Below are 21,746 nucleotides of genomic sequence, written 5' to 3' on the forward strand. Positions count from 1 at the left end.
CGGGCACGGTCAAAGCAGTTGGCACCGTGGCCTTGCCCTGATTATGTGGGCTATTTAGGGAAATCAATTTTACCATCTACAGTGAGACACAACAGGGATTGATTTTTTGTAAATGTTTTCTGATGATAATAAAAAATCCCCCTTTATTTAATCAATGAAGTATTCAATTCAGAGTCACTGCTGAAGGCCACTGTTGACCTCAGTCGTGTTCACAGTGACTCAGCATCTTTTTTTCATGTACTTCTTTTGGTGTCATTTAGAAACGAGCAGGATCGTCTATTATTCAACCCCTGTTCAGATGATTTCAAAATGATTCATACTGCATCATCTCAACAGACCCGCGTTTCACTGTTTTATGATCCTCAGTTAGAGTTTTCCCAACAGGACCTCAGAGATTTGGTCCGAAGGATTCCGGAGCACACCGATTTAAGGACACAAACTCTGGACTCTGATGAAGACGCACCTGCCGTAGAAGCTCTGGTTCTCTAATAAAGTTTGCCGCCTTGAATCCGTGTGTGCCAGTTTACTTTGGACCGATCTCTGAAGTTTCTGCCGATAAAAGATTGCCCCACTCCGACGCCGACCGGGCCTGCTATTCCCCGTGAGGCGGTTGAAGCGCGTTATACTTCGTCAGTTTCTCCTTACAGGACATTCAGGTCAGGTATTATGCAGCTGGAGAGCAGCTGGAGAGCAGCTGGCGTCTTGGTTGTCCTCTGTGGTTTGCTTAAAGATACTTAAGCGGGACAGACACTCGCTGTGAAAAATGACTTTAACCCATGTCTTCTGGTAGAATGTCTCCCAAAATGCCGCTTCAATGTCTGGAGGAAATGAGTTCTTATGAATTGAGAGGAGACAGATATCCCTCCGCTTCAAAAAGATATGATCATGAGTTCCTTTGAAGCACAAGCGGAGCAAAACATGTTGGTGTACGACAACGGGCAAACTGTTCTCTATTATGTTGAAATGAGACACAAAGTGATGAGGTACATGATGTTTTTTCTGATTGCTCTAGTAGAGAAAGAGGACATTCTTTTTCTGTTATTCCATCCTCAGTGACAGTGTCCTTATGTTCAACTCTGATGCTGATGTGAGTCACTTCAAGCGTCTGTTCCAGTCGACCCTTACTCACAACGCTCTGTCTCTCTCTCTCTCACTTTCTCTCACTTTATATGGTGGTGTGTCTTTGATTGTCTCTGCATACGACTTGCTTGCATTGCCACCCCTTTGGTGAGAGCGACTGTGATGCTGTGACAGTTTCCTGACAACATTTCAGGCCCAGACTTAACAAACAACGGCTGCCATTGTTTCAGGCTCTGCTTGATTTTCTTGGAAATTCAATTTTCCCCAAAGTGTTGGATATTGAGCAGAAATGTGTCAAATGTCATGCTTTGCATGAATTAGATTGTTTGTGTTATGCATATTATCTTACTGTATTGTTCACTCGTTCGGTTATTTCAAACTGATTTGGGCAGACAGACAAAAAGATATATGTGGGCACTGGGGGAGTCCTTCTGATTTAGTCCTTAAATCGTTTCTAAAGATAAGCACGGCCCTCTGCTGCAGGTGAGTGATGCAGGCAGACGACATAAAACCCAGAATATGATACCCCTCCAACTATTTATTCAGCTGGAGAATGAGATAATTAGTTCTCTTAAAAAGGCAAAAGCGGAAAATGCGAGTCATCCTTCCTCTTCCTTGATCCATCATCCGCTCCATCTCTCCCAGCTCTGGAAAATCCTTGGCCTCAGTGCCCTGTGCTGGGTTAGGGAGGAGGAGGAGGAAACAATGCTTGGAATGTGTAGAAAAAACTTGAGTCATTCCCACATGTCAACCTCTGGCTCAGCTCCTCCTCCTCCTCCTCCCAAACGCATGTTGCCTTCAGGTTCTCCTCGTCCCTTTTATCTAAGTTCTAAACACATACTGTGGGTTGCTGCTGCCTGAACAATCCATCTATCAAAATTAACTTCTAGGATTGACTCTGCAGAGACGCAAGTGTCAAAGCCTCCACAGTGTAATCTGAATTGGGAAGCATCAATATCAAAACTAAATGTGTTGGTATCCTAAACATTGTCCTCGGAGTACATGGAAAACATGATAGCTTTACAGTTACATTGCCACCTACCTGTTTATTTAAATGTGAACTTGGCTTTTAAGCACGATTAGAATATTTCCAACGGCACCTGAAGGCACCTGAAGGCAGCGGGGGTTTCCTCTGCAGAGGTCATTCGCCCTTACGAGAAGCGTCGTGTCAGTCAAAGATACACTGACCGCACTCAGTGACTGTACGATGCACACACACACACACACACACACACACACACACACACACACACACACACACACACACACACACACTGCGGCTTTGTGCTGCACACATCTGTTTGCTTCATCCGGACGTCAGCTGTCTTTTCCATACAAACACGGTTTGGGATAATTAAGTACTTGAAATCACTTGTGCTTTGACGTGTGGTCTCATAATTTAACATCTGTGAATGTGTGTGTTTTCTTTACAGGCATTAACGGAAAGAACACTGTGATGAACAAATGTCCCAGCAACACAAAGTACAGTATAAGAGTACAAGAATAGAACAGTAATAGGAGGTGATAAGGGCATTGGCAGTGATGGCAGAAGTATTCAAATCCAAAATGTAAAAATATTCTATTTCAAGTCAAATTCATCAACAAAAATGTACTTTAAACATCAAGTATTTGTTTTTTAGGCTTGTTAGAATGGCCCAATTGTTATTTCCATGATGTTTCAGGTTATTCTTATTATTATTATTGATTATTACATTAGAATTATTACCGACACATTTTACAGACTGTAGCTGGCCATGGTGGAGCTAACTTTACCCACTACTACTGGCTCGTGTACCCTTAAACCGCTTCATATTTCATAAATGTATGATGTGCTTTGCATGTGGAAATGTTCATGTGCAAAACAACTGTAGATGTCAAATACATGCAGAGAAATGCAATGGTTCCCTCTGATATTTAGTGGAGAAGAAGTACAAAGTAACACCAGATGGAAATACTCAAGGAAAGCACAAGCACTTCAAACATGCACTTAAAGTAAATGTTGCCTACTTAACATGTGCCTTACCCAGAGTCCCTGTAACCATCTGTATAAATACATAATGCATTATATGAGCCGATCACATTTTCAAAAAACGTACCCCCAGATGACAAATTAATCTGAAAAGAGATATTTTTCTCTGCATACATTTTGGCTTGTCACAGTGGGAAACACACTAAATAATATTGATGATGGTTTAAATGAATGCAGTTATGATTATATTAACTGCAGGACACATTTGTCATGATAAAAGTCTTACACAGAGCAACACATTAGGTGAGGAAGCTCTATTTTATCAAAGGCAATTCAAAGTGCTGCACATAGACACGGAGACGCATTGGAATGAAATAAGCGAGACGTTAAATTCAAAGCATTGGTTGATTATAATCAACCAATTCAAAAGTGTAATAACAAGAGTGTGAACAGCTGCAGAAGATAACGTGCATTGGGGTTTAGTTTATTGCAAATCTCATAACGTGACAAAAATACAAGTTTGTTTATTTATTATTACAAATAATACAACTTTGAATGTCTCTGGGCTGGATTTCCACAGTAGAGACGGGGTTTTGGTGTGCGTTTGTGATTTGCGCGTTCACGCGGTTCTCCATGGCCTTGCCCAGTATCCCAGTGCGCTCGCTCCCGCTCCAGGCTGGTGGAAAAAAAAAAAAAAAAGCTGCAGCGGCTGTTACCGGAGCCACGCAGAGAGGAGCCGTGTGCGAGAAATCACTGGCGCTGGCAAGAGTTGAGCTACGAACACACACACACACACACACACACACACACACACACACACACGCTCACGCTCGGATTTTTCGTTATTCCTGCCGAGGACGACGTTGTCAAAAACCGGGATTTTATGGCTGCCAAGAAGTGGTAGTATCCGCGTGAAGGCATTTCGGCGTATCTGAAAGGTAATGGAAAAGTTCGCTACGGGTTCATTTTCTTTTTCTCCACCAAAATTGAAAGTGTCTCAGCCACAAGTCTCGTCGGTTTTTCCTTCTGCATGCCAAGTTCCAGTTTGTACAACCGGGGAGGGAGGGGGGGGGGGGTCGTGTCTTTAACGGATAAGCTGACTGCTCTGAGTTACATTGTAGCGCCTTAACGTATTGCAAAAAAAAACGTAGCGAATGATAGCTAATTAATTACCGACCGCCGTGACAGACTTTCGTAACGTTGCAACATAAACTCGCTGCGGCTGTCATAACTTGAGTGAGCAGCTCGGTGTGTTCGGACAGTTGATGCTGCTCGTTGTGTGGGTTTGGTTTTGAATTCGCTCTAAAGTTAGTTTAGCGGACACCTGGTTCGGAAAAGGAGCCCGTACCAAAAAAAAGAAAAGAAAAGAAAGGGGGGGACAACTTCTCTGTTTACGAAACGGGATAGGCAGCTTTTAAGTTACCGCTGCCGAGCAAACAGAGGTCCGAGGTACCACCACGAGCCGTCTTTTCTTTTCTTTTCTTTTTTTTTTAAGAGGAAACCAGTGGGAGATGGTGTCATTGGAGAGAGCGTTCACCACCCCGAAGGTATGCAATAAGGGAGTGTGAGCGGAGAGAGACAAAGACGCTTTACTGTTGCCTGCATTGCCACTCTTGGACCTGCAGAACTAACGTTAATACTCCTGCACCAAGTTTATCTATGTATTGCTGAATGCAAGAACAACACTTATTAAAAAAAGGAAGTCTGTGCTGTAACACATGTGTAATGTGTACCTTTAAGCCTTGACTTCCCCCTGCTCTACCTGCTAACAGGTGTAGGGTGTCGTACTGCCTTATCCTCCTTATGCTGACCCTGTTACAAAAACGCCATTACCCATGTTACCCTCAAGACGAGCCATTTCTATCAGACTTCAGAGCTCATTTCTATCAGAGGCGTGCTTTGGAACATTGCTTACTCTCTGGCCCTGGAAATCAAAAGGGAGACTGTAATTATAGCCTAGAGCGTTAAACAACACACACACGCACACACACACACACACCTACACACACGCACGCACGCGCACAATGTGTCAGTATCAGTACTGTGTTTAATTTTCTATAACACATTGCGCGCATGCAAGCTCTGACAAGTGATGACGGGAAATTAAAATCTTTGAATGGAGGTGTGTTAATGAGCGAGAGACGTGAACGTTTCTTTTTCTTTTTTTTCTTTTTTTTTGAAAGGTGGTATTCTCACCTGTCAAGATGTGTGGTCTCAGGTGAGTCTCGAGACTTTTTGAAGATTTCAGAGTAAATCGTAATAGTGTAGTCAGATTAAGACATAGTGTTATTAAAAAAACTAAATGTAATTGTGGTTCAGATTATTCTCAAGTAGGCATCTGTTTGACATCATATTTCTCAAAGAATAGCAGCACATTCCTCCATTTGAAATGCTGGAAAACACTCAATATTGAAAAATGATTTATTATTAGCTTATTTATTATGTAAAAAGTAACAGATTATTGATGATAATTCTTGTGTAAATGGATGAGCCTAATCAATGCATTGACTTATTGATGTAATCACACATGGTGTGTGTGCCTCAGACCTCACACGCTCATGTCCAGGCCAAGAGACGTACTAGATATCATCAGCTTTAGGGGGAAATAAACAACAGCATCTCACTCCAAAAAGATCCATACCAGTCAAATCCTAGCTGCATTTCTGATAAAATCCATAATATCGTTTTGTCCTTCTGTAATAACAAGAACAACAAACCCCTTCTTGTTTGTGTCAAGAATGTGTTTGTGAAAGTGAAGCATTCTCCAGTTTCAGTGTCACAAGAAGTTCAGGCCCGGTGAAAGTTTCTAAGTACGCTCCTGCTCTAACCCTCGGCCCGTTCACACACACACACACACACACACACACACACACACACTCCTGGCGGACGAGATCCTCTTTGTGCGCTCTCGTGGGGGCCGCAGCCGCCGGCTCTTGTTTTTACTTGCTCTTGTTTTTGATTACCGCTCGTGTGAGTCGACAGTGTCAACAAAGACAGGCGTCCGACATTGTTACTTCTTCACCGGTGTGAGGCGGATTCGCAGAGATTTCTGATGTGCCTTTCTGATAAGAGGTGACTTGTCGTGGGACCGACGTTTGCTGGATCGGTTCCTACATTTCCGAATCGTGAACATACCTGAGATTCTTTAGTGGTTAGCAACAGACAGTGTTTTGTGGTGATCTGGATCTTTCTGTTTCACAGAGGCTGCAGAAGGACTTTGTTTGTGACTCGCATTGCCTTTGACTGATAGAGAAATGATCAGAACATTTCACGGTTTCATTTGTGATCTCATGGCAGTCTCAAGTATTTCATTTGCATTTGCCTATCACAGACTCTCGTATTGATCTCTAACAGTGTCAGACATAACTTAACCTTTCTTTTCCCATGACAACAGGCTCTTTTTGCGTTGAACAGGAATGTCTCATGGTGAAATGTGCTGTGAGACGAGCGGAATCGGTCCCTTCACTTGGCGAATCGGAATGAAAGTTGCTCCTGTTTGCCAGAGAGATCACCGGCTTCGCCTGAACCGAGGCTTATCTCTGTTTGTTCGTCAAACAGATATCCGTATGCACAGGAAGCAGACGGCAGTTAGCAATAAAACAAATGATCATCTTTGAGTTTTAAATGATAAAGCAGAAACACTCGCCGTAAAACTTAAAACAACCCAAAAAATATTGTTCCATTACACTAATTAGCTTAATGAGCTCGTGCTGCATCTTTAAACATCCATATTTCACAGCAAATCTGCCTTTTGAAAGCATTGAACACGTTCATAAATGCATTTTATTAGTTCATTTGAAAGGAATAAGACATGCTAAGAAGTTACCAGTGTGCTTTTGAATCTGCACTTTTCTTCATGGAGGTTGAAGTAGCATTGTTTTTGTGTTTGTTTTCCTGAGGCATACTAGTATTTTGGGAGGAAAACTATTGAATTATGCACGAGTGCACACTTTGGTCCACTTCAAAGACGTGGAATTATGCACAGTCTCTCTACGCTGATTTGCATAGAAGTTCTCCTGACTGCCAGATGTTTTTAAATGTACCCTTCTCTTAAGCCCCGCCCCTCGGACACACAGACCGGCCAGTCACAGCGTAGCGTGGCGTCGGCCAGCTCCGACCTGCGTTATAACCAGCTAGAACTTCACAGGAACCACCGTATTGTTCCTGAATGTCATCGTCTTCTGTCTCCGTCGCCAGGTGACGCTTCAGCTTCTGTCTTTAACCTGTCTGGCTGCTGAATCCGTTTAGGGCTGTCAACGGCCGTTCTAAATTCAAATATGGATTTGAAAAAGTAAACATCTTTTCGTGAATAAACAACAACAACAGCGGCACTACCTCGGCTGTCTGCCTCGAATGAAGTCTCGCATCGATGTCATTTTTAGTAAATTTTGACGGCTTTGTTTCAGTTTGAGATCCTGCATGTATCCTTCATATTCTACACACTTCTTAGTTTTTCCAAAAAAAATTGATAATATTTCATTCGGGAGGGCCGGCTGAGATCATTTCCAAACGTGTCCTCTGGCTGCTGTGCATTGTTGTGGAGAGGATTGCGTGACATAAATAACAGGTCGTTTCTTGGTTGACAGATTGCATGTGTGTGTGTGTGTGTGTGTGTGTGTGTGTGTGTGTGTGTGTGTGTGTGTGGGCTCTGAAAGCGATCTGTGAGGGAGGAGCCATGTGACACCACGACCCCCGACCTCTCCCCTCTGCCCTGAGCCGGGGCTTGAGCTAGGTAACAGGTGTGACCCGGAGGTCAAGGAGCAAACACACACACACACACACACACACACACACACACACACACAAAGAGAGGCCAGTTGCAATACAACAGTAGTGTTACTCAGACCAGATGAAAGTTATATTATTGTAGTTTTTAAATTCTATTCATTTTTGCAGTGATATTTGTGCGTATTTTTTCCGAGGCTATGACCTCAGCATACGAATGTGATTTGTGGACCATAATAATAACACTTCTCTGTGTGATACCATCTGAAGTATTCTGCCTCTTCAATTCACGTATGTGCTTTTCTGGAGTGTCTTTGAACGAGGCACTGAACCCATGCTCCGCTGTTCTGTAGGGAGGGTCTGCTCTCTGACCCGCAGATAACAATATCTCTCTGGAGATCAACGGATTATCACACAGTTTTGGATATTTATATGAATGCGAGGCCTCCGGCCGTAAACTATTCATATATATTTCAATATCCGGCTCACAGTTGTCCCTGCACACATGAATAAATGATCAATATGAACAGAAGTTTTGCTCCCAACACTCATCAGTTGGCTGAAAATGACGCCCTTGCTGTGTGAGAATAAAAAAAATTATATTTAGTGAGATTGGCGCTATGCATAAAAGGGCTAAAGTTCAGCATAACACATTATTTTACATCTCCAAAGCTTAAGGGCTTCAACTCAATAAAGTTTAGCCTCACTTCAGTTTCTCCAAATGTCACATTCTTTGTGATAAACAACATTGTTCCCCTTTCATGCTGTTGTCCTTCTACACAACACGCTTCAGAAGGTCAGCCTGATAAAGTGCAGTTCGGGCTGGAAGCCGTGTCTAAGAACTCCAGTGACGGCGGAGCTGCAGCTCAGTTGCCCGAGTCTTTTGTTTTGGATCTCTAGCCTTGATGCGATTTGTGTTGGCAGCTACAGGTCGCGGCTTATACCGAGTACATTTCTCAGCTATCGGGCAATAACATAGCGCCCTACCAAACGCCAGTGTAGCGCCGTCTGAGTCATCCAGGTGGTGAGATGTCAGAACAAATCAAAGTAATCCTCCGGACTCCAGAAGTCTCCCAGAAGAGTTCCACATCAAGTCGGTTACAGATGGCAGATTTGTTTGGCCTGTTTTTGTTCTGAATGACTTAATTAAGTTTCATTATTAGTGCTCTTATCTAATCTGAAGTGACTGATTCACTCGTTACATGCCATCGGTGTAACGCCGGGTCAGCCAAGTGTCATCGGACTCGTGAGTCATTTCTGTACCGGTCTTCGATCGGTGGCTTGTTGCAAGGTGGCGGATGATAAAGGAGCAGATTGCATTGAACACTGTCATTTTATATGGAGCCAGAAGGCCTCTCCTCCTGTCCGGGTGTTTGATCTGTGTCACCACCAGCGTCTCACCAGCAACCTTCAGTGTGCTGTGCTTATGTTTGTGTGTGTGTGTCTGTGGGAATTTCATCTACAAACTTGCATTAAATGTGAAATTCTACCACTAGGTTTCATTTTTTTGGGATCTCCTTGTATGTGGTCAAATAAAGTAGAAATGAATTATTGATCAGCTTAAAGGTTTTCATTCAGGAGATGATTCTCACGTATTAATCCCTGCAATCTTTTCTCTTTCACCATCCCTCCTATCGCTCCGAGAGAGCAAACGGTGTCCAATATTTCTGTTTCACATTAAAAGGAACGTTGACTTTGTAAATATTTGCAATTATCTGTGAAGCTGAAGGAGAGGGCTCTGCTGATAAGCTATTAGCCGAGGTGTTGACCTTGGAAATGAGCTTGTCTGAGGAGCTATTACCTGAGTTGAGGTAATTATTTCGTGAGGCTGCATATACGAACTGTGGAATTAATCACAAGGCACCTCGGCCGGTAGTGAGGATGCGCACATCCAGCTTTTAGACAAGTTTATCACAGGTGCCGTCTGGAAAAACCAATACTTTTTTTTTGCAGTTTGTCATTAATAAGTTAGAGTGCACTAAAGAACGAGGACGATTTAGCTTCCAGGGTGACCTCAATGACCCCACGCTGCTGCTCAACCCGTGTCCGTCTTTGTCCTCTCACCAAAGCATGTGTGATTTACAAGTGTCTCTCGTCCTCGCAGGGCAGGCACAGCTCAGCTATTCAGCGTATCCTAAACCGACTTAATGGGCCGAAGCCGTCGGAGTCGCTGATTTAACAGTGTCAGATATTCTCCTTTTTGAACCGAACAGCGGGGTAGTCGGGAGACACGGCTCCTAACCGTCGTCATCGCCCCGGTGGGCTCCGTCAAACAAAGGCTGAACCAGAGCCAGTGGTGATGTAAGGTCTTTGACGTCCTCCAGACCTCTCACCTGTCTCCCCGCTTGTAAAAAGCACCACGGAGTCTCGTTAACGTCTGTTTAATAGCTGACTGATGCGGGTCGTGTCAGACGTTACGTTAGCCGTTTGCTTCTTGGCCGTCGGTGGGAAGCCTAATGGATGGAAACGTGCCAGCATGTAGAACGAATGCTCTACCGTTCTCGATGTGGGAATGACCTGACGGTGGTGCACTCGGGTCTCTAGATCCTGCAGGACTTACAGAGCGTCCTTCAGACATGGCGCGAGCACCACTCGGGTTCAGTTTCTAAAGGAAAACTTGTGAGTCTTGGCCGTAGGCAAAGTCGACTCACTCATTTTATTCAAACTGTTCACATGACAGTTTTAATGATAACAGCCTTGACAAATCGGTGCACGGTGGTTCACTCTCTGCAGAGGCCTTGAGTGGACTCTCTGACCCCGAAACCAAACGCTTCATTTGGAGATTCCTTAAAGGGTCCGTTCCAACTGCGTTGCATTCCAAGCTTGACACGTTCTGTTATTTCCCACACTCCCACTTACTAGCAGAACAGTAGAATGGGTTTAATGAGTGATGTTGTGGCTGTAGCTTTCTCCACCAGGGTTTCAGGACCAGTGTACTTGCTGGGCCTAAGCATCTCGAATATGTTTTTTTATGAATGTATTTTTTAACCACGGTTGGAGTCGGCGCGTCGGTTGGAAATGTAGATGTAATGGTTGGAATGCTCACCAGCGACTGTTGAATTGTGAACGTACTGTAGGAACACAACCCTTTGAGGTGTCCATTAATTAACGGACTTCACTGAGGGCTAATTATCACATTATCATGACAATGTTAATGTTTGTTAGAAGACAGGAGAAAAAAGGTGAACATAGCTGGCACAGAGTGGTAGCAGGACTTGTGGTAAATAATAAGTTAAACAATTTAGTTTGCGAAAGATAACGTGATAAAGCCATTCTACTGCAGCCAGGCTGAGCATGCCCAATCTTCAATAAATCATCATGTTGATGGCTTAAGTATTTGTTTAAACATGATTAAACACAGCGTTGTTCTAACAGTGATAGTGGACACCTCAATGTGCAGCATTACATATTTAATCCACAAAATTAAAATGACGTGCATTCTTGATATTAAGTTGTCTGTAAAATGCTAGTATAAGGTTAGCTCATGCTAACTGCCCACTGGTTAAAGCAAACTCAACTTGGCTCTAAAACTTATAACACAATTACTGAGTCACAGCATAATGGCTAAAAATGTATCAAATCGTAGTCTCTGGCCAACTGTTTTCACATATTTGTGGATACCCAAAAGTCCCAAACCAATAACAAGGAATGTGTCATGCAATAATTACCATGTGGCCTAATTTTTCCACCATTTTAATTTTTGCCTTTGAAGGAACGTGAGATAAATTCTTTACCATTTAACACTGAATTCTCAGCTAGATGAATCTGTGCTTTCTTTATTACCATGACATGTGCAATCTGAATAAATTACTCTTTCTCAGAGTTTTGCAACCGCAGCTCCTAAAACGTCCCTCAGTTTGAGAACTAACACAACTTCCAGCCTCAGGCTGGAACGAGAGATGGCCAATAAAGACCAAACAACGTGGGGGGAGATCAAAATCCCCGGATGAATCCGGTTTCCAATTTCATTTAGAGGCGAAAAAAAAAGCCTTCAGGCTCGGTCCCACAGTTCTGCATTTCTGGTGATTAAATCTGGGTGTGGATGGATTTGGGGTAAAGCAAATAACGACGAAATACAAATAAAATGCACTGTAGACATTGTGAAAAACAGTGACGTGCAGTCGCATGCATTTGAGCTCACCCGGCATGTGTGCACACCTGCACATGCACACGTTACATTTCCAACACTGTCGGAAAAAAAAAAACGGAAGGAAAAAAAAACCCCGTTTAACTGCCTTGATGCAGTTCTGAACTCCATATATAGACGGATAAACATCCTTTGAAGTATCTGTGGTGATCTATCTACTCAAGTATTTGTTTGATTTCGGACGAAGCTGTTCTGATTGGTCGTGGCTACGGTGAGGCCGACACAATTCTGGCTTCCTCCGAATGTGTTGGAGATCTCAGAGGGGGTGCTTGCTTTCGGCCAAGTTTTGACCTCACAAACTCTCGTTGACTCATCCGGTGTTTTAACGCCTCGATATTATCTCGTACATTAACCTGAAGCTTTTTCACAATGAGAATGGAAGGTTTTTGGAGGCGGGTTGTGTGAGTTTGTTGGATATCAGAACTGTCATCGGGTACATTGCAGGTTTCCTTTCAGCTGAGTGGAAGTATTCTATATGGTTCTCGGTCTAAATATTCCACTGTGTACATTTCTTAATCTGCATCTTGACAAAGCTCGGTGGAATATAGAAGTCTCATAAATTACAGATGAGATGGGTGGGTGGGTGTGGCGCTTCTCTGAAAATTCAGTTATTAATGGCTCTTCCTGACACTGCAAATGTATAAAACCTTTCCTCCACAGTTCTGAACGCTCAACTAGGTCATCGTGACTCACTTTTTTCCATCCAAATGTGACATTTATGAATGCAACGCTTATCTCTTGCCCCTACAGTGAGACCCCTTGTCTTTTTTTCTGGCTGTTTCTAATCTAATTCAACGATGAACAGAGACAACTTTAATACCTCTGAGTCTCGGCTCTGGCTGATTTGAGCTATTAGGAACATTGTGTTAAGTGCTTTCTTGAACTGTAGCAGCTGACAGAAATATATACTGCCAATGTAGTGCGGCTACTATCTGATCCCAGTTTTACTACCATGTCACACTGCATAGACCATGAAGCCAAATGTAATGGCATGAACCCAATTCCTATGTCACATAGGCCTAGCCTACTGTAGGCCAAAATATAGTAGTCAATGTGTATCTCACTTTATTTCTCTATTATTCTTCCCATCATTTTGTCAGACACTTAAAACAACAATCTGAGCCTGTCAGTGGCAAAAACAAGCACTTCCAATGAACGTACATTTATTGTGTCGCAATTGCCCCGTTTAGCAGCCACCTTGTGCAGTATGATTACATTGCAGCTCGTTAAACAGCTACCGTGTGCAGTATGATTACATTGCAGCTCGTTAAACAGCTACCGTGTGCAGTATGATTACATTGCAGCTCGTTAAACAGCTACCGTGTGCAGTACGATTACATTGCAGCTCGTTTAGCGGCTACCTTGTGCAGTACGATTACATTGCAGCTCGTTTAGCGGCTACCTTGTGCAGTACGATTACATTGCAGCTCGTTTAGCGGCTACCTTGTGCAGTACGATTACATTGCAGCTTGTTTAGCGGCTACCTTGTGCAGTATGATTACATTGCAGCTAGTTTAGCAGCTACCATGTGCAGTATGATTACATTGCAGCTAGTTTAGCAGCCACCTTGTGCAGTATGATTACATTGCAGCTCGTTAAACAGCTACCGTGTGCAGTATGATTACATTGCAGCTTGTTTAGCGGCTACCTTGTGCAGTACGATTACATTGCAGCTTGTTTAGCAGCTACCTTGTGCAGTACGATTACATTGCAGCTCGTTTAGCGGCTACCTTGTGCAGTACGATTACATTGCAGCTTGTTTAGCGGCTACCGTGTGCAGTATGATTACATTGCAGCTAGTTTAGCAGCTACCGTGTGCAGTATGATTACATTGCAGCTTGTTTAGCAGCTACCGTGTGCAGTATGATTACATTGCAGCTAGTTTAGCAGCTACTTTGCGCTGCGTATTCCCTCAATTTCAGAAACTGTCGTCCCCATTGGACACAAATATATAGGAAAATAGGATCCAGGTTGAAAAATACTGAAGCTTTTAAGTCCTACGGCAACACTGTTGAATCTCAAAATGTTAAATATTACTTAAAATGTTAAATCTAGTATTTTAAATCCAGTTCATCTATTTGCAGTCTAATACAAAAGACCTGCAATAAGTCCTACCTTCATGAAAGTAGGCTTCAGTTTGCTGTGCTGTTAGACGGTATTATGTAACACTGACGGATATTATTTTGCACCACATTTATATCAACGAGGGGTCGGCTAAATAAGAGAAACATTGTATAATGCATTAGGTTTAGCAAAGTGTCTATTGACCCGGCAACTGAGGGGAATTCCATTAGGAGACCAAATTGTAATATTGAATTAGTGCTCACTCATAGACTTTAGACATTTTGGTTTTCAAATTAGCGTGAAACTAAATAGTGCACGGAGGTTTTGACCACTAATGACTCATCCTTGGAATGACGCTTCTTGATTCTGTATTGATATTGAATATGAACTGAGAACTCAGTGAATTTACTGGCAAACAGACCTGATAGTATTTGTCATTTAGCATTCCGAGGTGGTAAAGACATTACGCAACATCCACAGTAAAAAAAAAAAAAATGCATCCCAGCATTCACCACCTCATCACATGTAAACAAACATCTGCTGCCTGACCTCGTCTGACACGGCAAGACTCTTTTTCCGCAAATAATCCTGTTGGTGCCGCTCAAATTAAATTTGCAGACTCACCCCGTTTCCCAAGTCACCCGGCTGAGTGAGGGCACATCTCAAATTACCTGTCTAGCTGCTGTCGCTGTCTCACACACACACACACACACACACACACACACACACACACACACACACACACACACATGCTATGATCTCATTAGCAATATCGGTGCATGCCGAATCTCTGTAACAGTAACCCCCCCTCCCCCTTCCCCCATCCCCAGGTTGTGCAAGCGTTTGTTGTTCGGTGCGCGACCTGATCTGGATCGCATGAAGAGCAAAATGGCAAGAAAACAAACACTCCCATTCCTTGAGACCCTGGCCTGCACCCGGGCTCATACCACAGCTATATCAGGCCGACGGGGTCTTCTGGCCGGTCGTCGGTACGAGACAAGTGTGACGCGTCTGTCTGAGAATGGTGTGAAAGGAAGAGGAAGGAACCGACGTCCTTATTCGGACGTTGGTCGTTTGTGGTTTTGGGAGTTTGCCGTTTGAACTGACTGCTCGCTTGTGAAACTATGGTGTGCGTGAGTGTGTCATTGTGAGAGCAGGTGGGTGTCCTGCCCAGATATTGGCATTCAGCCGGTAGATCTGGGCCATGGAGGGAGGAAGAGGAAGAGGAGGAGGAGGAGGAGGAGGAGGAGGAGGAGGAGGAGGAGGAGGAGGAGGAATTGGAGGCGCTGTGATCCAGAGGATTGTTGACTGACAGGAACAGTGGCTGTGCACAAACTAGCCAATGAGCACGAGGCTATAGCAAGCAAGACCACCGCACAACAAGTCCCGGTATTCGGTTCATTTCTGTATGTCTGGACTGAAGTTCAAAGGGAAACTGTGTTCAGACATACGGATCGGTTTCTCCCTCGGGTTTGTCCTCCGGCACCGTTGCACATCAAGGAGGAGTTTTAGTCTAAATGTTCAAAGTGTGTTTTCGTACTTATGTAAATGGAGAATATACACACACACACGCGTGTTTATTCTGGCTTGCATATTCCTCCCTTGCGCCAGAACACCTGCACCGACACGTGATGGGGACTCGGCAAAGATCAGAAGAAACCCTTTCTACGTTTGTTTCTTTTAGCATCTGAAAAAAAGCACGGTGGTCTTTTGGGCTGGAAAGAGCTCTCAGGAGAGGACTGAAATAGAGATGATGCTATTTCATACTCTGGGAAATGCTCCCGCTTGTGTCATCATTTCTGTTTAATGTGCCGTTGCGAATGTGAAACGGGTTCAAGTTGTTGTGAAGTGTTAAAAAAAAAAAAAAATCAAAAATGTTCCCAAAGGCCTTTACTCCGGGTCATTGTGAATGCTTTTTAGACCAGCAAGGAACAGATGTCAGATATTCATTCATCTTGGGATGATTTAGGTATTTGCATCGAACATTTCGGGCCAATAGTCTCTTGATGTTCTCGTGTTTTCATTCAGAACAACAAGTGAGTGTAAACCAGCGCAGAAATCATTTGATGAACAAGTTATTTTGAACTCGCTGTCATTCGACAGTAAATCATTTTGTTCAAAACTCTGCGAACTTAATATCATCAAAATATGATTATTAAATAGTTATGTGAATGCATGTCCTCCCTATACAAGGACATTGCTTGTTTGAATTAAATCCATTTCCTGTATTTAGTAGTTGAGTAAATAGTGACTAAACCTCAGTCAGTATAGGCCGACTGAAATGAGTTTATAATTCAGACATCTCTCTGCTCGCTCACACACACACACACACACACACACACACACACACACACACACACACACACACACTTGCACAAAATACTGTGTGTATATATATTAATATATATATAACCCATACTCACTCTACATCCACCAGCACTTTTAATTACAAGCTATCTCTTTTGCACAGGCGCTCATCAGGCGCCCCCCCCACCGCTCCCTCTCGGCTAGTTAAGCGAGACATGTTCATTTACTTCTACCGTATGAGCAGGAACGAGGCTCCGTGTGGATGCATGACAGGAAGGAGGACACGCATACAAATCACGCTGCCTTCATAGAGGCTGCCATTAAACGGGTTTGTCACAGTCAGGTTGTACAACAGCAAAGAACATAAAGACGAATAACGAACGGAGCAAACATCAAACATCAAAGTGATGTCAGCACAAGTTGTTTAATGACAAAAAATGTATGCGATTTTTATTATATTTTAATCAAATGCATCTGCGGTCACATGATGTAGGGATTGGCAGGTAGTTGTTGGGAGCAGTGGGCTTCTGAGTTTTGGGTTCAGCGTTCCTATTCAGAGCACATTTCAAAGGGACCGCATGATGGATTTTATTCAACATTGTTTGTTTTGCCAAATCTCTCCAGGTTGACACCTCATCCTATTCTTCTATTCAGCCCAAACAAGCAGCTCTGTGCCCCCCCCCCATGAAGGACATGTGCGATATTAAACGGAGAGTGAGCTGGTGCACCAGCACCACATAGGGCTCAGCAATATGGACCAAATCATTAATCCCAATGTAGGTCATTTCATATCTGGATAACTATCGCGATATAGCATGATTTCTAGTAATTCAATAAATGAATAGTCTCCATGTAATACATGGTAAAGCCTGTTTTTGATTTGAGAGTATTTCCTCATTTTCTGGTCCATGTTTGACTTTCTTTCCTTCTAGTTTTGGTTTGACTAGACTTGTCCAACTTACATAAATTGTCCTTTAAGAAAACCAATAGGAGTTCTCTTAAGCTACTCAGAGTACTGATTCAAAACCACTGGGTCTGTCTCAGGCCTCTCATTTCATGAAGTCACCTCGCTTATCACTTATAAAGATCAATGCAATGCTTTGCTGAAAGAAAACTAATATACAGCGATTGTAAAGCGAGACACGGAGCGTTGGAGAGGGAGATTATCTCCACGATTGGCTTTACTGCAGCCTGTCGCGTGAATTCATTTTATACATCATACTCAATATGCTGACTGCATCACTCCTCAGGGCAGCAATGAAACTACAGCGTTGTGCCCCAGCACGAGTTCAGAGGCGTCACAGAGCGTGAGCTTGATCTTCAGTGATGCTGTTAAGCCACCCCATTGAGTTTACATCGCTTCCATGTGTTCTCTGGCTTGCTGCAAAATGGAGACACTTTTAATGGTCAGACGGTTGTGTTTTTTTGGTCTTATGCGTTTTCTTCGCACCACCCTGAGACTCCGGAGCTCGGTGAGTCCGCCGATCTGTAATCGGGGGCCAACCGTAAAAAACACAAACGGGAATCCTGCCGAGCGCTGCCATGGGTGGCTGCCCTCACCACGACAATCTGGAGTTCCCCTTTTGTCCTCCGATGTGTCTGATGTAGAGCCAGCTGAGATGAACTGTACCGTACGGGGAGAGAGAGAGAGAGAGAGAGAGAGAGAGAGAGAGAGAGAGAGAGAGAGTTGGAGAGTTGATTGAAAGAAGACAAACCTTGGAAAGACTGTGATGAAAGAAGTAACTTAGTATCCAGTCCTGTCCTGCAGAATCCTATTTAAATACAGAGTCATCTAAATGTGACGCAAGCCCTCTGCTCTCGGATCAGTACTTACGCTTTTTTTTTTTTTCTGCCCTGGCTCCAGGACGCTCACTAATGACATCACGGCTGACGGGCTAAGCTCTCCGTTCCGCTCATTTCTCTCGTCATTTGGCTTTGCACGCTTATTGGTCCACAGATATATATATTATATCCTCTCAGTCACTGGTCACAGCAGCCGACCCAGGATGCACTTTCCTCAGGATGCTTGAGTCATGACATCATCCTTTCACCATGGAGACAAGAGTGGCAAGCTCCTGTTGGGGTTAGGTTTGAGTAGACTTTTGGGAGTCTGTAGTTTGATGGACTTTATGTGTTTTTGATTTGCGCGCCCTACATTTGTTCATGTAGTGTTTATGTAGAGCAAGAAGGTCACCTCTTCTTCCTGCCTCAGAATCCCCCCCCCCCCCCTTTTTAATCCGGACTGCCTAACTGTCCATGCTCCTGTAAAGGTCACGGTGAACTGTGTGTTGCTGCCGTCTCGGGACCAGGGTCCTGGAACTGAAGACATGCTCCACGGATCATTGCAAGCAGTCGGCCGCCCGTCCTGTGGCCTCCCAGCCCACTTAGTCTGCACACTCAGCCAATCCAGGCCCGCGGCTAAGAGGAGGAAACATCTGTGCCTTTCATGCAGACACCAGAATGTTTGTGTGAATGTCTGCTGTCTGTCAGTGTGTCATTTTGAAGTTTTGAAAAAAAAAAGTATTTGCCTAAAATGCTGTGCTTGCCACAAAATAGAACTAGAAAATAGAATCAGAGGTAATCGCCTCTCTATGTTGTCAGTTATCTCCTGAATCTATTTGTTCTTTAATCCACATTTCTCTGCTGTGGTCTGTCTTGCATGTAATGAGCTCGCATGTCAATGTCTTTTTAAACTTTCTGCTGCTCTACAAGCCCGCCAAGTACCATAATGTCACATGTGGTTTGAGGGCTAGCACCATGCAAAGTCTTTGATTCAGGTTCTGTTGAGCTTGGCACATTTCCTTCCCGTAGGGATCTCTTAGTCTCAGCTTGAGTCGCGGATCAAAAGGCCCACGGCTCGCGTCCTAACCTTTCAAATCCTCGTACCGTCGGCTACGGTGTCCCGGCAGGTCGGCTCTCGGAACTCTTGGTTCTGGTCTCGGAGCGATCGTCTACCCAAACTTTCCTGCATGAAAGCTGTCCACCGTGGCATCGCGGCAGCAGCAGCAGCGGCCTGTAAATCAAGAATTACCCGTGGAGGTGTTAAAACACAGGCGCAGCTCAGCGAGTGGGTGCAAACTGCAGCAGTGCTGTTGGGACGCAATAACAACCCCGTCCGCATCGCGGTAGCAATAGCCCGGCGTGCTCCGCTCTGTATCAGCCGTGATTACCATTGCTTAACAGTCATAAAGGGACACATGGAGCCGTTTAGCTATCTGCCTACGCAGAAATACTGTAGTGCACCGTCAATTAGAGCCGCAGGAAGGAAGCGGTCGGGGCTAAAACCTGGAGCAAAGGTAAACCCAGGGGAGAAATGCCCCGACTCCACACATATTTATTAGACTCTCTCTTTTTGTGTTTATATGTGGGGCATTTTGTTACTCTGGACTTTGTACTGCAGCTCAAATTGAAAGTGTTCTTAAACTGCCTTCACTAACTTTCTCAGCAACGGCTCTAATGCCAAACCTCTTGCATCAATATCAGATATGATTGAAATATACATACACACTAGTTAGTAGTTAGTACGATTTTTAAAATCTTGTGCTCGACACTCACACCTGCATGTGTTCACACAAACCTTCTGTTCACCCCCCCCTCTGCCCACATGGCAGCCAATATTAGTGTTGGATTATACATGAAAGCCTGAGTCATGTTTAGCAAGTGGACCCTCTTAAAAACGAAAAATAAAAAAAGGCTTTCAGTGTAAACAGACACCCCCCCCCCTCCTCTTTAAACCCTGGGCTCTAATAGTTTAGAGCCGCTAGCTGGGCTCCACGCTAACAATTCCTTATATAGCATGCTTTCTGGCCTCACAGCATAAAGAGGGCCAATGCCGTGCCTGCAGGGATGAATTTAGGGCGGGGGAGTGGTTCATGTCTGATTTCTGTTGACTCATGTCTTGTTAATGAGAATTGGGACGTGACGGTGCTGCGGAGACTTTAAAAAGCCGTTCGTTAGGTCTGTTGTTATTATTAGGCTAATGCTTTTTTGGCTTCTTTTGACTGGGTGATGATCAAGCAGGAGAGGTGTTTTCAGTTTTGGGGTCTTTATGTAGAGAAAAAAACAACAACTTTATATCTGATGGATTCGGGGAGATCTGTCTTTATTTTCTCACTTTCTTTTAGCCTTAATCACAGATTGTGTTGCTGGTGACAAAGTTGGGCGTCATATTTATTCTCATGCGCTTGACTGACCGACGCGTGAGGCAAACAGGTGCCGGCAGGCCGCCGAGCTTCACAGCTCAGTTTTGTTTTAATTAAGATGATCGAGCAGGGCGGGGTTAACTGCCAAATATGTGAATGAGAAATTGTCCTGCGCTTCTCTTGATTCATGTGATAATGTGAATTCACTAAAGAGTCAGTTTTGTCATTTCTAACCAGACACCCCATCATTTTTAATTAGCCTGTATCTGCAGCTTCTCAGGAGCTGTTTATGGTGACATTAAGCTGACATCTGCCCTCTCGCCTCTCGCCTCCCTTTGTCTGCAGGAATAGTGGTCCGCAGCCTTGAGATGCCCCGTGGCTTTGTCTGAGTCAGCGAGTTCTGGTGCTCTCAGGCCCGCGACACTCAACACAACAGGGAGCCGTGCAGCCTGGCAGGTAAGCGGACTAGAACAATTCTGTTTCCTGTTATTATCTGCTGTAGGGCTGCGCAGTTAATCACGTCGAAGTTGCTGCTTTAATTCACACCGTCGTCATGCTGTCTTTTTGGACATGGCGGTCGCTCTGTCGGTTTTTTTAGTTTTCAGGGAGATCTGTTGCATTAAACTGAGCTCTTCTAATGTCTCTATGAGCTGCTGCACATCAACAAAAACTGTTTTACACAATGTTTTATGTGCTGTGGGAGTTTCCCCCCTTTCTTCTTCGTTAAGAGTTTGGGCTGGGTTTGAAACTGTTGCCGTTGTGGGCCTGTAAAGCCCACCGAGACGTGAGTAATTCTGGTTTGTACAAATAGAGTGCCGCACAAGTATGCGACCACCTCCAACATCACCACAACAAGGCAAAGAATTGGCATTCTTGACTAAAAGCTTAAACTTGCGTTTCACCGACGGGCTGGCTTCATCGTGTTATTAATTCTGACTTCCTTTACATAATATTTGAAGCAGTCTGTTATACACAGGGTAAGTCCTCCTCGTACATGCTGCTCGGTCTGATGTTTGCTACGTCTTTGACTTCGCCTCCTCCATCTTCCTTTCTGTAAGCAGTGTTCTCACGCTTTGGCACAGAGGAACAACTACAAAGCAGTCCAACTTTTCAAGCAGCTCAACAACCTCATCCTGTTAACTTGGCTCTTGTGGGGACGGATGTGTGTGTGTGTGTCTGTCTGTAACGTAGTGTGTGTCAATCCAGAACACATTTGTATATGAGTAAAGTTTCCCCGTTTCAGCTCGTACTGAGACGCCTAGTTCCCACTACAGGACTTTTCCACTCTTAAACAAAAGCCCCAGGTCAGTTG

At 44.0% G+C, this 21,746-nt stretch overlaps 1 protein-coding gene across 3 annotated transcripts in view; it reads left to right on the forward strand.

Moving 5' to 3' along the window:
• The first annotated feature begins 3,738 nt into the window (after positions 1-3,738).
• Positions 3,739-21,746, forward strand: part of peak1 (pseudopodium-enriched atypical kinase 1) — an 86,754-nt gene continuing 68,746 nt past the window's right edge. For 2 of the 3 annotated variants that reach the window (XM_068722852.1, XM_068722854.1), the window contains exons 1-2: positions 3,739-3,987; positions 20,780-20,890. The gene's annotated coding sequence lies outside the window, so the exon portion shown is untranslated. The remainder of the gene's footprint in view (positions 3,988-20,779; positions 20,891-21,746) is intronic. The other variant, XM_068722855.1, reaches the window with a different exon arrangement.

This window comes from Cebidichthys violaceus, unplaced genomic scaffold (assembly GCF_023349555.1).
Source record: "Cebidichthys violaceus isolate CVI_PGR_0920_01 unplaced genomic scaffold, fCebVio1.0.p SCAF_3, whole genome shotgun sequence".
In the NCBI taxonomy this organism is placed as follows: Eukaryota; Metazoa; Chordata; class Actinopteri; order Perciformes; family Stichaeidae; genus Cebidichthys; species Cebidichthys violaceus.